At 44.9% G+C, this 13,233-nt stretch overlaps 1 protein-coding gene across 1 annotated transcript in view; it reads left to right on the plus strand.

Moving 5' to 3' along the window:
- LOC145992716 (uncharacterized) overlaps positions 1-13,233 on the plus strand; it is a 47,538-nt gene that overhangs the window by 16,119 nt on the left and 18,186 nt on the right. The gene's annotated exons all lie outside the window — the stretch shown is intronic.

Genomic DNA, 13,233 nt, shown 5'->3' on the forward strand with positions numbered 1-13,233 from the left:
ATAGGTGACCGCAGTTAACATCGGTGAAACCCTGGATGCGTTTGTCATTGTAGTAGAGGTTGGCAACACTGAGATACTTAACCAACCTGGCAGGTGGTGTGCCACCGAACGAATCGAAAACAAATGCATTGTTATCGTCAATTTTGAGGTAGCATATCCAATGTGTACCAGGATTTTTGTAACTGTCCAGGTTGACCACGCCATACTCCCTTTTCTTCACAGCAGAGGGTAGAGAATCGGACATGAAAACACCCCTGAAGTTTTTTATTCCCAACAGTTCGATCAGAGATTCAATATCGAAGTTGGACAGGGCTTCTTCTTTTTTTTATATTTCTTCAAAGCATCGAGGTTGCTTTTTTGTTTTTTGGTTATACCTTTCCCCTTCTTCTCCATAGCCAGGTTGTGACGTTTCTGTTCTTCCAATTCTGCCTTGTTCTTCTTCGAGTCGATGACGGTTTTTGCGATGGCGGCGCTACCGCCGGCCAAACTTCCAACGGCCCCTAATGCTGCCAGGATGGCTGGGATGCTGAATATGAAACCTCCGATCTTTTGCTGTTTTCGCGAACGCTGCAAGCGTCTCAATTGAGGTGTGCTGAGAAGTAATTTCATTCCGTGTCCTTTCGTCAAGCAAGAACGTTTCTTCTCGCGTTGTTTCTTGGTGAGTAACCCATCGAGGGCACCTAGATTTTTCAGATTGGAGTATGGTATCTGGTACACGACACCCTTGGGCTTCATGTTGATGCTCTATATGCTATCTTCGCGGTATGTTATTTATATATATGTTCTGAGATTTTTTTTGTTTTGTGTAATTTTTTTGGTATGTTATTTATATATAAATGTTCTGAAATTTTTTTTGTTCCGTGTAATTTTTTTTTCAAGGATATACTCCACACAGAGCCGTTACACAAATTCTATTACATGCTTTGTTTTCTTACCAAGAAGTTCCTTTGTACCCTTGTACACGATTTGAGTTTTGTTCTCGATTAAAATAGCTAGCTTCTCGTCGGATAACATGTTAGCGTATCGATCTGGTAAAAATAGACTGTATTGTGCGTTGAGCAACAGACGCGTCTTGGGGCCATACTGGGTAGAAACAATTGAACCGGAAGTTATCGTGTAAGGTTTGTCCACTTCTAATTCCTGAATTTTTACATATTCGACTGATGAATTTAGCATTTGTTTTAATGCTTGGGCGTCTAATGATTGTTTACTCATTTTATAAATGGCAAACACAATTGGAGTTGTTTTTTTTACGTAGTGTTATTTATATACCGAAGAAATTTTTTTCACGGTTCGAAAATTCTTTTATTTCTACACACCCCATCCAAGTTTTTGTTTCGTGTTCATGGCGATGGTGGTGCCCAGTGCTGCAACTCTTTCTCCCAGCGAAGCGTCTCTGCTAACGAATCTTTCGAAAGCTGCGTGCTCTAACTTTCTGTCTGCTTCGTGACGTGCATCCAGATCGGTGCGAGTGGTGTTGTAGGCGATGTCGTGATCTTTGCATGCGGCGTCCAACGGATTCACACCCTTGTCTCCTCTCTCCAATCTTTTCTCGAGTTTGGTACCTGGTCCGCAGTACTGGTAGCCAGGTAAATGCATCTCGAAAGGTAACTTGTTGATGATATCGTTCACGAGTCCTTTTCCTTCGGCAACGTTCCAGAATCTCGGAGGCAGCGTGTTGATAATTTTAATGAGGTAACCTATGCCCTTGTCGTCGTTCACGATGAAGTTGGAAAGTTTTGTGCTGATCATGTCCACGATGCCAACCTTCTCGTTGTAGAAATTACGATTGCCTGCATTCTCCTCTCCTGCAATAACCAACAACCTGTCTATGAGCTTGCGCACGTCGTCCACCCACACAAACTCTTTGGGCAGGGTGTTGTAGAGTTTGACGCCGCTGCCTGTTTTCACCTGGTTCCATATCGGCTTGATGAGATTCCTGTACTTCTCGCCGCTGCTTGATTTCACCCTATTCTGCGTAGCGTCGTTGTTTTGGTATAAGGCATCCGTCATGATCAAAATTTCCTTGTAACTCTGATAATCTTCGTCGGTGTAATCCTTCGGCTGCTTTTTGGCAACGAGTTCCCACAGTCCCACCGTACCCGGATACCTGTTCCAACTATCCTTGTCGCCTAAATTAATTTTAATGTCGTTACCTTCGAAGGTAACTTTCGATTTTCCAATCTTCCAAACCACACCACCACCTTCGTTACTCTCCATGCTCGGATACAATCCGAACACTTCATCCTTGTCGAACTTGCCCGTGCTCAGGTAGTCTCGTGCCAAAAGTCCCAACTCGATTTTATCCAAAGACGACGGCGTGCTACCTATGGCTCGACGTCGTGCCGGTACGTCCTTCAGTTCGAATGGTGTCGAAGGAATGCTCGAAATAGGCGTGGGTACGGTGTAACTTTTAGCTGCAAGTGGTACAAGTTCGTTGATCAAATTTTTATTTTGTTCTGTGACGCCTTTAATTTCTGATGGCATCGATCACAGGTTGATCTTGACGTTTCTTCTCTTCGTAGAATCCGCGATTCTCGGATTTCCAACCTTTGAAGCGTTTCGCGAGGTAGTTTCGCAACTTGAGATTTTCGTCTTCGATTTTTCGTTTCGCCATAACGTTATTTATACATGTTGTTTCTCACAACGTTGCAACGTTTAGAAAGTCGTTGATTTTGTTTCTGTATTTTTCGTCGTTGGGTTTTCTCGTCATGTCGATCGTCGCGAATCCGAAATCGTCACTGTTCCAACAGTGGGAGCAGCAGCGTTCCGAAAATTGATTGTAGTTCATGTCTCCGCCTACGTAGTCATCGTACGCGTGCTTGAGGTTGGTGTGATCTTGACGAAACAAACATATGAAATTAGCGTTGTCGCGTACTAACTGTTTTGGAATTTTGGAAAACGTTTGAGCTAGGAAGAAGCAATCCATTCCTTTGTGACGACCTTGCGTGAAAAAGTTGCGAATTTCATTTTGATTTTCCAGGATGACATCGTCGAACACAACGACTGAATTTTCACGACAATCGTCGAGTGGTTTTATTTCAGATGCGAAAGTTGCAATGTCCAGACCATCGTACAGTTTTATCAGTTGCTGGTATTTCGCTTGTTCGAGACTTTTCGAAAATACGTAGAGGTGCCTGTTCTTCCAATCTAACCAATTCGGTGCGAGGAGAAAATTGTCCACGAGCAGTGTCGTTTTCCCACACCCTGAAGGGCCTACGATTAGACAACGGATGCTGTCGGGAAGCAACTCGCCGTTCTTTTTTTTCGTTTGATTTTCCGAATCAGGTAGACGTTTCACGACATTCCACGCACTCATAGAATCACTTCGTTCGCGTCGATCCAACTCTTTTCCGGAAGCCCCAGCCATTTCACCAATAGTTTGTCACCTTTTCTACGCAATACTTTCTCGATGAGGTACGTGTTGGGATGTTTTGTTTTAGAGAGTTCCTCTTCGTAAAATCTTCCTTTCAAAATCTCGCCGCTACTATCTTTTATTATATATGTGTGTCGGTTTCCGGGTAAAACTCGAACCACCGTAAAAAGTTCCGTACTCCAATTTTTTGTGAACCCCTTCTCGAAGGTGCGTTTGAATTTGCTGATCCTCACCTGGTCTCCAATTTTGAATTTTGATTTCTTGGTAGTCGCGGGAGTGTACTTTGGACAGTAAACTGTATAAATTAAACGCTGCTCGTCGGATTTCGTAACGTCAGCTGGCTTCATGCCTATGGTTCTGTGTACTGTATTATTATAAGTGTCGACGAGTTCCGGCAGTATGTCGACCCATTTGTAATTTCCCCGAAGCGTGAATCGTTTCCACATGTGTGTTTTCAAGGTTCGATTAAATCTTTCCACGATGCTGGCTTTGATGTGACTGAAAGTTGAATAATGTCGAATGTCATGTTTTTGAATAAACTTTTGGAATACAGCGTTGTAAAATTCTTTACCGTTGTCTGTTTGCAAAAACCGTGGCCGTCTGCCGCTTTCGCGAAAAATTGTCTTGAATGCTTCCGTGACGCACGTTCCCGTTTTGGCTTTCAAAGGTAGAGCCCATGCGAATTTCGAAAATGTGTCTATGACAGTAAGGAGATACTTGTTGCTCTTGTTTAATTTATGTATGTTTTTCAAATTGCCGCTGCTCATCTCCACGAGGTCACTTTGCCAGAGGTCGTCGATTCCCTTGGTCACCACCGCCAAACGTTCGTAGTTGCGGCGTGCAGGTTTATGCAATTCTTCGACGATGGCTTGCCTAGACATTTTTAGAGATTACGTTTGAAGAGAAGCACCAGCGTGATGGGATTCAAAGAGGGTGGCACTTCGCTCGTGTTTTGAATGATCAGCTTATCGCCGGCACTTACGTCAAAAACGGTGAGATCTTCGTCTTCGTGTATTTCATATATGTTGCGCGTTTCGTTCCAACGTGCCAGAGGAATGTTTCCTGCTTTCTGGACACCACGATTCGATATCAAGGTCATGGTGGGAACGCTAGCTTTTCTGCCGTGAGACCAGTACGAAAATTCATTTATCTGAATCGTGCCATCGAGGAGAAACTTGTAGTACGGATGATAAGGATGTAACATGTACAGTTTGTTACCTTCGACGAACGTGGAGATTCTCTGTTGATTGGGTATGCTGTTAATTTCGATGGCTTGCAGAGAATGCAGTTTAGCGAATTTAGTATCGACGCTAACAAGGTTGCTGTGAAGCTGTCCCAGTGTATTTTGTAAGGGCAACAAATGTTCGACGATGGTATTTGTTACTGTAGAAAATGACGGTTTGATTTTCACTTCCACGTTCAACTGCTTGTAGTTTTCGTTGAGCCGTTGCAGCTTGGCACCGAAAGAGGCCAGCGTCGATTCCTGCGTGGATTCCAGCACTCCAACTTGATCTCTGATGTTGACGACAATACTCTGAAGGTTCTCGACTTGATTTAATTTCGAACTTTTCTCGGTAAGATCGTTCACGATGCTTCGCATCTCGGTAAACTGCGTGTGAAGGTCGGCGACGCTCTGCGAAGTGGGCAACGTCGACACCAGCGAAGCAAGTTCGTCTCGAATCTGTTCCACGTTCGCCGTTTCCGTTTCCAGTCGTTTCAGCATACGTGATATGTTCCTTTTCAAAGCGTGCAATTCTTTGGAGGTGGGGAGATTGGCCACCCTACTCTCGAGATCGCTCAACGAACTTTTGATGTCGCTCGATTCGGATAGAGCCGTCACGGCCGTTTTCAATTTTTCCAAATCTTCGCTCGAAGGTACGCTCGTCCGTAACGATTCCAAGTCAGCCTGTATGTTGTCCAGCGCGTGATGAAAATGAGCAAGGTTCGATTCGACGTTCAAATTTTCCAAATATTCCATCTTTTGCTGGACCGTGCTTAACGTGTCTTGAATGCTCGTCAACGCACTAGCTTCAGCATGAATATTTTTAATTTCTTCGTTGATCAACTCCAGAGACGCCTGAAGCGTAGCGATGGTGGTTTGAATGTGTTCGAAATCTTGATAGGCTTAAAATTGAATTTTTATGTTCGCGACGCTTTTACCGATGACCTGCAGTTCGTCCGACGATGGTAGGTTCGTCATGGTATCTTCCAAAGTCTGCAATTTCTTCCAATGTGCCGGCGAATTCTTCTTGTAATTTGGAAACAACAACATGCAAACGTTCTACATCAATATCCTTCACGACGGTTTGAAGTTCAGAGAAATTCTTTTCTATTGCTGAAGTTCGTTCTTCGATTTCGAGTTTCAATTTTTCCAAATCTTCATTTTTCGATTGAAATTGCTGTAATTTGAGCAAATCATTTTGAAGCTTATCCACGCTCAACTGTATATTTTGAACGTTGTCGTAAGAAGGTACGTCGACATAATTTTTTATGAGCGTTTTCAGTTCGGAATCGATTTTCAGAATGGGGTCGAGACATTGCGTTTGGAGCGTAGCGATCTCCGACTCTAAACTTTTGTTTAAGGTCTCCTGCAAAGCGATCAAATCGCTCCTCAACTTTTTAATTCGGACGTCCAACATGAGAATCTCTTCTGCATGGTCTACACGCTTAGTGTTGCCGAAAATGTCGTTAGGCATTTTGGTTAACGGTTATTTATAATAGGATAGACGATTCGTAATTCTACGAAGAGAGGAACAAGTTTGTCGTAATCTCCGAGGAGTTCGACGTACAGGTAATCTCCTGCGGAAACATCGTACGTAATGTTAGAAAGCATCTTGTCGTGCTTGATTCGAAAAATGTTCTTGCCGGTAGATATTTTGATTTCGCCTACGTTTTCCGGATTCACGGTGATTTGAAGTTTTCCATCGATCGGAATTTTGTAAAAATGTAAATTGTTGTTGAAGACGTAAAACATCTTGCCCACATCGTCATCCAATTTCGTCCAAATGCTGTTAAGGTGAACAATCAGTAGACCGTTGAGTTTAGTTAACATGGAAGGTAGAAATTCATGATCTGTCGTCGTGTGGTGTACAGCCTCCATGTTGGTTTGTTTTCGGAAACCAAAGAGATTCATATTATGCTGGTTATTTAAAATACGGTCAAAGTTTTTTGTAATGACTGTCAGTGTTTTTTTTTTTTTTTTGTTTGTTTTTGTTTTTATGAATCTTCTGTTGAAGGGCATATGTTGCAGGTTTTGCTTTCTGCTAAGCGATAGTGCCCCCACGGCAGTGTGTGGATTCCACATTGGAGAACACACCTCTTGTCGTCGTTGGGATCCAGGGCAATCTTCCTCACTTTGTTGGTGGTTAACACATGGTCGACACTCTGGATACGCTGTTCTGCTCTTAGAACCGACGACCCGGTCTTGAGGCAATCCACGAAGTCCTCGAATGTGAGATGCTCCCGAACCACCTGTCTGCCGACACCCTTGGCCTTTTTGGTAACACTGCCCTCGGCTTTGATGGTATAGGCCTTGGCACGAAGACCTGCAAACTCGAGAATCACGTCTCCGTCCTTCTCGTCTTTGAGTTTGCCAGGCACCTTTTTGTTGTGAGCCAGGATTCCGTACTGGTTCGGCTGGGGATAGCCCGAGGTGTCGAAAAGCTCAATGAAAGATTGAGCTGTGGCTATATCCCCGTATGCGTCGGCTGTGCGAACGTGGTACACCAAGCTGTCCGTGTCCGTGTAGAGAAGCGAGATGTTGTGTTTGTAGTGTGGACGTAATGTGTCGTAGTACGTCTCGAACATGTGGAGTTTGCTCAGATCCAGAACAGTGGCTCCAACGTAGATGGGCTTGTTGAGCTCCACCACACCTTGCTTCATGTGAATCAGAGCCAGCTGCTCATTGTAGATTGTTCGAGACTTGAACAATGGACTTGCAACAAGCTGACGACATCGCTCTTTCCTCGTCACCAATTTTATGTCCACGCGATTCCGTACATTCTCCATGGTCTTGCCAAACACCGCATTATTCATAAGCTTGAAGAAATCCTTATCAAGCTCGGACGTGGCTGCGATGCGGTGTTCAGTGTTGACTTCAATATATGGACGCAACCATGAAGAATGCTCGAACTTGAGGATGCGGTGAACTGCGTGGACCGTGACCCCTCGCCGCATCAACCACCGGAGATTCTGGTAGTGAAGGACGTAATTCTTCTTGGGTTCGAAATCCATGACGAGCTTCATCTGGTTGGAATCGGGTGGACACTTGAACTCGGGTGCAGGGGGAAGATCGCAAAACGAATCCTGCAGCTTCTCGGAGAACTCAAGGTCCACCTCGGCGAAGAACCCATGTTCCGAATCGTCGAAGTTTTTGATGTCGAATTCAGAAGGATCAGCCCACTCGAACCCTCTAAAGGGGAGTCGCTGCATCATAGAGTGCCCGTACAAGTTATTTACGTCCGTGTACATGATGTAGCTTGACGGTTGGGTGGAGTCGTAGCCAGTAGCCATGTGATGGTTGTTGGCGCGCGCGTGCCGTTGCGACACCTGAACCATTCCACCCCGCTTGGCACGTTCTACAAACAGCATCATGTCCACGTCCGAAAGAAGCTCAAGCTCGATCTTCGTCACCAAAAACATGGCTGACCACGCCAGTCCGGGGAGACTATAGAAGTAGGCGGGGTCCAGCTTGTAGATGGTCTTCGCAGTTGTACGAAACGCCTGGAACACGTCGGCGAGAAGCGTCACATCAAGTTTGAGGTACGCGTCGTGGTAGTCCCCGAAAGTTCGACAACCCAGTTCGTGCCACATGGACTGGGCGTGGTGGTATTCTTCGTCGGTGATGTTCGAGCCTCGTAGCTGACTGTAGAACTTCGCCTGGGGAGGTAGCGACGTCTCCGCGAACTTGGTAGAGTCGATGACGTATTCGTAGGGGTAGACCCCTTTACGCCTGAAGAGACTGGCGTCCAAGTTTGGAAAATTCGCAGAGGTAATGAGCATTTGTTCGTTGCTTAGCTTCCCTGCAAGGGCATCGAGGCTAGCCGAGAGGAACCTCAGGGAGTCGAGGAAGCGAAGCTCGACGGTAAAGCATAATCCTGGGATTTGAACCCATTTGCTCACACTGATGTAACGCTCCTCGTTCTCAGCGAGAACGTTGATTCGCATGTCGTCGTACCCAAGATGCTTGATCAGGTGGTGAAAGTCGTACCCCGAGCCATTGTGAAAAAACACAGGAATAAAGCGCGGGTCCCGGGCCGAGAGGTTGCAGTCGTTGCACCAAGGCCCAACGTACCTACCGTTAAAGTGATCGTGGTGTCGGACTTTACGGCTGTCGGCGGTGTATTCCTTAACGCAGACAGGGCAAGCGATGGCCTCGTCGTGTCTACGTTGATCGTCGGGGGACAGTGGGAGCATAGACTTGGGGGTCAACAGCACCTTCCCTATCTCGATGGCCTCGACAACCATCTTCTCGAGGAAGTGTTTGGCTGCGTCGGGACCACGGTACACGTAGGACTCGGGGGCGATGTGCTGGTCTCGTCGCACCACAACGTAGGCATAACTCGAGGCCTCGTGGAGTTGGTAAGGGGTGGTGGAAGAAACTTTGGGATCGGGATCGCAAGTGGACAGGGGTTTGAGGAAGGCCTCGAAATCTGCGATGATAATAGCGGGGTGCTCCACCATGGCACCGTGCATGTGGAAACACTCTACGGCGCCAGGTTTGGGCAAGTCTGCCACCCCAGGCTTGTTGGCATTACAATAAAGTTTGTGGTTAGCAAGCTTCTCAGCAGCGATGTTGGGACCTCGAACATGTTGGTAACTACGTTGACCCCGTCCGTCGAATATTGACAAGCACCTGCAACACACCTCGACGTGGTGACTATCACTGCTCCGTTGGCTCGAAACAAGCCGAGAGAGAGAACGGATGAGGGTGTAATGGTGGTGGGTCTTGTTCTTGATGAGCAGAAGATGAATTTCCTGCACACCATCGTCGTCTACGTCGCTCACCCGGATAGGGTACACCACATTTTCGTCGGTGAGGCCATAAACATTGATGGCCAACCGAGGGTTGTGTGTACGGGCCTCGAACTTTCGAATGTCCGAGACCTCCACCGGGTAGTCAATCCCAGCCATCGCATCTTCCAGCTCCAACTCGTACTGCATGTAGTGGTTAACTCGGCGTGGTTGGTTTTTCCAGTGGACTGGGTGTAACGCTGCAAGCACACACCATATGAAGCACTTGGCATCTCTGTTCTGGATGTTCAGGACGGCCTTTTTATCCTTAATAGCAGATGGTAAGGGGACGTAGCTGGAGGCGGAGAGAGGCATAAACTTGGAAAGTTTGACGCGCAGTTCGTGAGGCTTGCCACACAGCGAACCCCCCGAGCCCTCGGTTTCATGTTCCTCTTGCTTTGCCAGCAGCTCTTCGACAAACTTGTTGTAGATTACCTCTAGGTTTTCGACATCCGCCAGATGCAGCGTCTTCGCCTTGGTGTTGTGGCAGAAGCTGTAAATTTCATCAGACGGCTTTTTGTACTGACAACGTAGCGATGCGTAGAATTTGACGGAGTGCGTTGCAAGCGCATCGCCGAGGACGGAAATAATTTGTGCTTGCACGTTCTCCAAAAAGCTACGCACGTCGCATGAGCCCTCCGAAATAAAAGGAAAATCCTCTAACGAACGCTGGAAAGCAGACTGGTCTGCTTTTATCGCAGGCTTGACGCGTTTGGCGGGTGGTGCATTGATGGAGGCTGCTTCTGCCTTCCTCTTGGTTGAGCTGGTCGACGGTTGAGCCCCAGATGTACTTTGGCTCAGACAAGTAAGCTTATGCTTCTTGGCATACGCAATTGTAATATGTTTATTGCATCCAGAACATAATTCGGTGGCAGCCAAATGCTTGCCTGGCGTGCAGGTGCGACAATGTCTTGCAAAATTTTTGCTTGATATAGTTTTTTCGCACACAGGGCAACTTTTCATGGAGCGCATTTTTTTTGGGGTATGTTTATTTATATGTGATCTGTTGGTGGTAGAGTGTTTACAAAACAAAAATGCCTTATGAGAAAAATTTTGTAAGGTAATTCTAATTAGTGTTAATTCGAGGGGTTTATTTATATATGGGTGGCGTTGTCCTCCTCAAATATGTGCTTTAATCAACCCTATAAAAAAATTAAAAAAATATATAAGAAAAATATGATTGTAGATAGAAAAAAACACAATAAATATTGTATGCAATACGAAAATAATAAAGGCGCCAGCGCGCGCGCGTGTGGCACATCGTTCCCCCGAGAGAGGTTTACAAAGGTCACGATAGGTCTCTCTCTCTTTTACAGCAACGTTGGCATCTCTATTTTTTTAGTTGTAAGTGGGTTGCCAACACTAGTTAATAATGCTACACACACACGCACACACATACTATGCTGCCATCCATCTCTTTTACAACAGTATATATTTGTTGCCGGCTCTCCTTGCCCAGTGTGTGTAGGTTGGCAAAAAATTGTTTTATGTACTGTGGCAAGCCTTAAGTAAACTTGTCAGTTGCTTTAGAGGTTACACCAAACAAAAAAAAAGCTGTAGGTAGGTGTTGGCAGCTGCCAGTTGTTTTAACTCTTCCCCCTCTCTCCTCTCTCTCGTAAAAAGCTATGACAATACCAGTAGGTTGACAAATTGCTTTATACACTATAAGCCAAGCCTCAAGCGTTGCCAGCTCCTTGCTTTAGGTTAGGTTAGACCCAAAAATCTTGGTAACTTTTCGAGTAAGTTGGCAACACTACAAGGCAAGCCTCAGCAAAATTGCCAGCTGTTTTAGGTTAGATTAGACCCAAAAACCTTGGTGATTTTTTCGAGTGAGGAGTTGGTAACACTGTTTGTGAGGTTAACATACATCCAAAAGGTTGCGTCAAGTTGGTAACACTGCGAGGTTAACATACACCCAAAAAGCTACGCCGAGTTGGCAACACATATACACTCACACACAAAAAAAGCTAAAAAATTATACAGCGTAAAAAGCTACGCCGAGTTGGCAACACTGTGAGGTTAACATACACCCAAAAAGCTACGCCGAGTTGGCAACACTGTGAGGTTAACATACACCCAAAAGGCTACGCCGAGTTGGTAACACATATACACTCACACACAAAAAAGCTAAAAAAATTATACAGCATAAAAGGCTACGCCGAGTTGGCAACACTGAGAGGTTAACATACACCCAAAAGGCTACGCCTTGCCCGAGTTGGCAATACTGCAGAACAAGCCTCAAGCAGTATTGCCAGCTCCTTGCTTGAGGTTAGGTTAGACCCAAAAACAAACCTTGGTAATTTTTTCAAGTGAGGAGTTGGCCACACTGCGAGAAAAGCCTCAAGCAGTGTTGCCAGCTCCTTGCTTGAGGTTGGGTTAGACCCAAAAACAAAAACCTTGGTGATTTTTTCAAGTAAGGAGTTGGTAACACTGCGAGCGCCACCGAGCGCCATTTTCGGGCTTAGAACCGGGGACACTGCTCTACTCTCATTGTAGGTTAGTTTAGTGCATAAAACGTCGTAAAATAAAAAATAGGTCAAGAACAAGTTGGCAACACTGCTTGAGGCTTGCTTTGCAGTGTTGCCAACTCTTTGCCTTAGGTTAGGTTAGACCCAAAAACCTTGGTGATTTTTTCGGGTAAGGAGTTGGCAACACTGCGTGAAAATGAGGCTCATGCCTTACGAGAGAAATCTATTAAGGCGAGCCTCACCGAGCCTCATTTTCGGTTTGTGAACCGGGCTTATTGTACTACTGAGAGACATATTTAATGAAGGTTTAAAAAACCGTGTGCAGAGGAAAAACGATAGATGTCCTAGGTTTACAGGGCAAAAATGATGATTGTCCATCCATTGGGTAGGAATAGATCGTCGCGTACTACGGACTCATTGCGCAATATAACAACAACAGCCTTTACTTGACAGACGCATTGTAGTCTCAGTTCTGACATTGTCAGTTTGAATACAGGTTTTGTTGGTTTCACAGTGTTCGCCATGAGTGACCCAGAAGTGGATGATAACTTTGGGAGAACAAAAGGTGAGTGATGTTAGAAAGAAAATGCTGTGCAGTACTCATGAAAAAGGGACAGACTGCAAGTGCTCTCCTTTGAAAAGCTTTGCGGTGATACCTCCTACAGAAAGAAATAACATAATTGTGCAATTTAATAGAATGGACAATTATAATTCACAAAACTGTTTTCTAGGGGGTTTAATTACTGTTAACAATGTTTCACGAAGAAGGCCAAGACAAAATCAGAATGACGCCAATTTACATACTCATTCATACAGTTACAAAGTCCGTGTACTTAGAGGTGGAGTAATAGCTAAGTTACCTGTTTGTTACAAGGCATCCGTGAGCTTCAGATTGTACTCACTCAACCAACTCAACTTGTACTACACAGGAACACATATAACGGCGCTTGGTCTTCAAGCGTGACAACACTTGAAAAATCCAAGAGAAACATCCAGCCTTATTTAGAAGAAGCTGAATTTGTGTATCCATTAAGAAAATATGATATGGCACTTCCAATTTCTCTTCAAAAATATAAAGACTTGCAAGACTTGAAGAAATTCTGTGGACAATATGCAAGAAGGTTCTATGAAGAACTTCCTCATAGTGACAAATAAGTGACTTTATGAATTTGCATTTTGTTCGTGTATTTCACAAAGCATTCATATTCTTTATTGGGGTATTTACAATTCAAATGGATATTCATTTTTTTTTTGCTTTTTTTTTTCTGTGCGAATAATAGATATTCATCATTTTTCACCTGCAAAATGTGCATTAAGAACAAATTTTGCCAAAAATGTGTTCTTCGTCTTTACATTATTAGACACACTGTTATATCA

The sequence above is a fragment of the Lepisma saccharinum genome, chromosome 9, assembly GCF_977018435.1.
Source record: "Lepisma saccharinum chromosome 9, izLepSacc3.1, whole genome shotgun sequence".
Taxonomy (NCBI): domain Eukaryota; kingdom Metazoa; phylum Arthropoda; class Insecta; order Zygentoma; family Lepismatidae; genus Lepisma; species Lepisma saccharinum.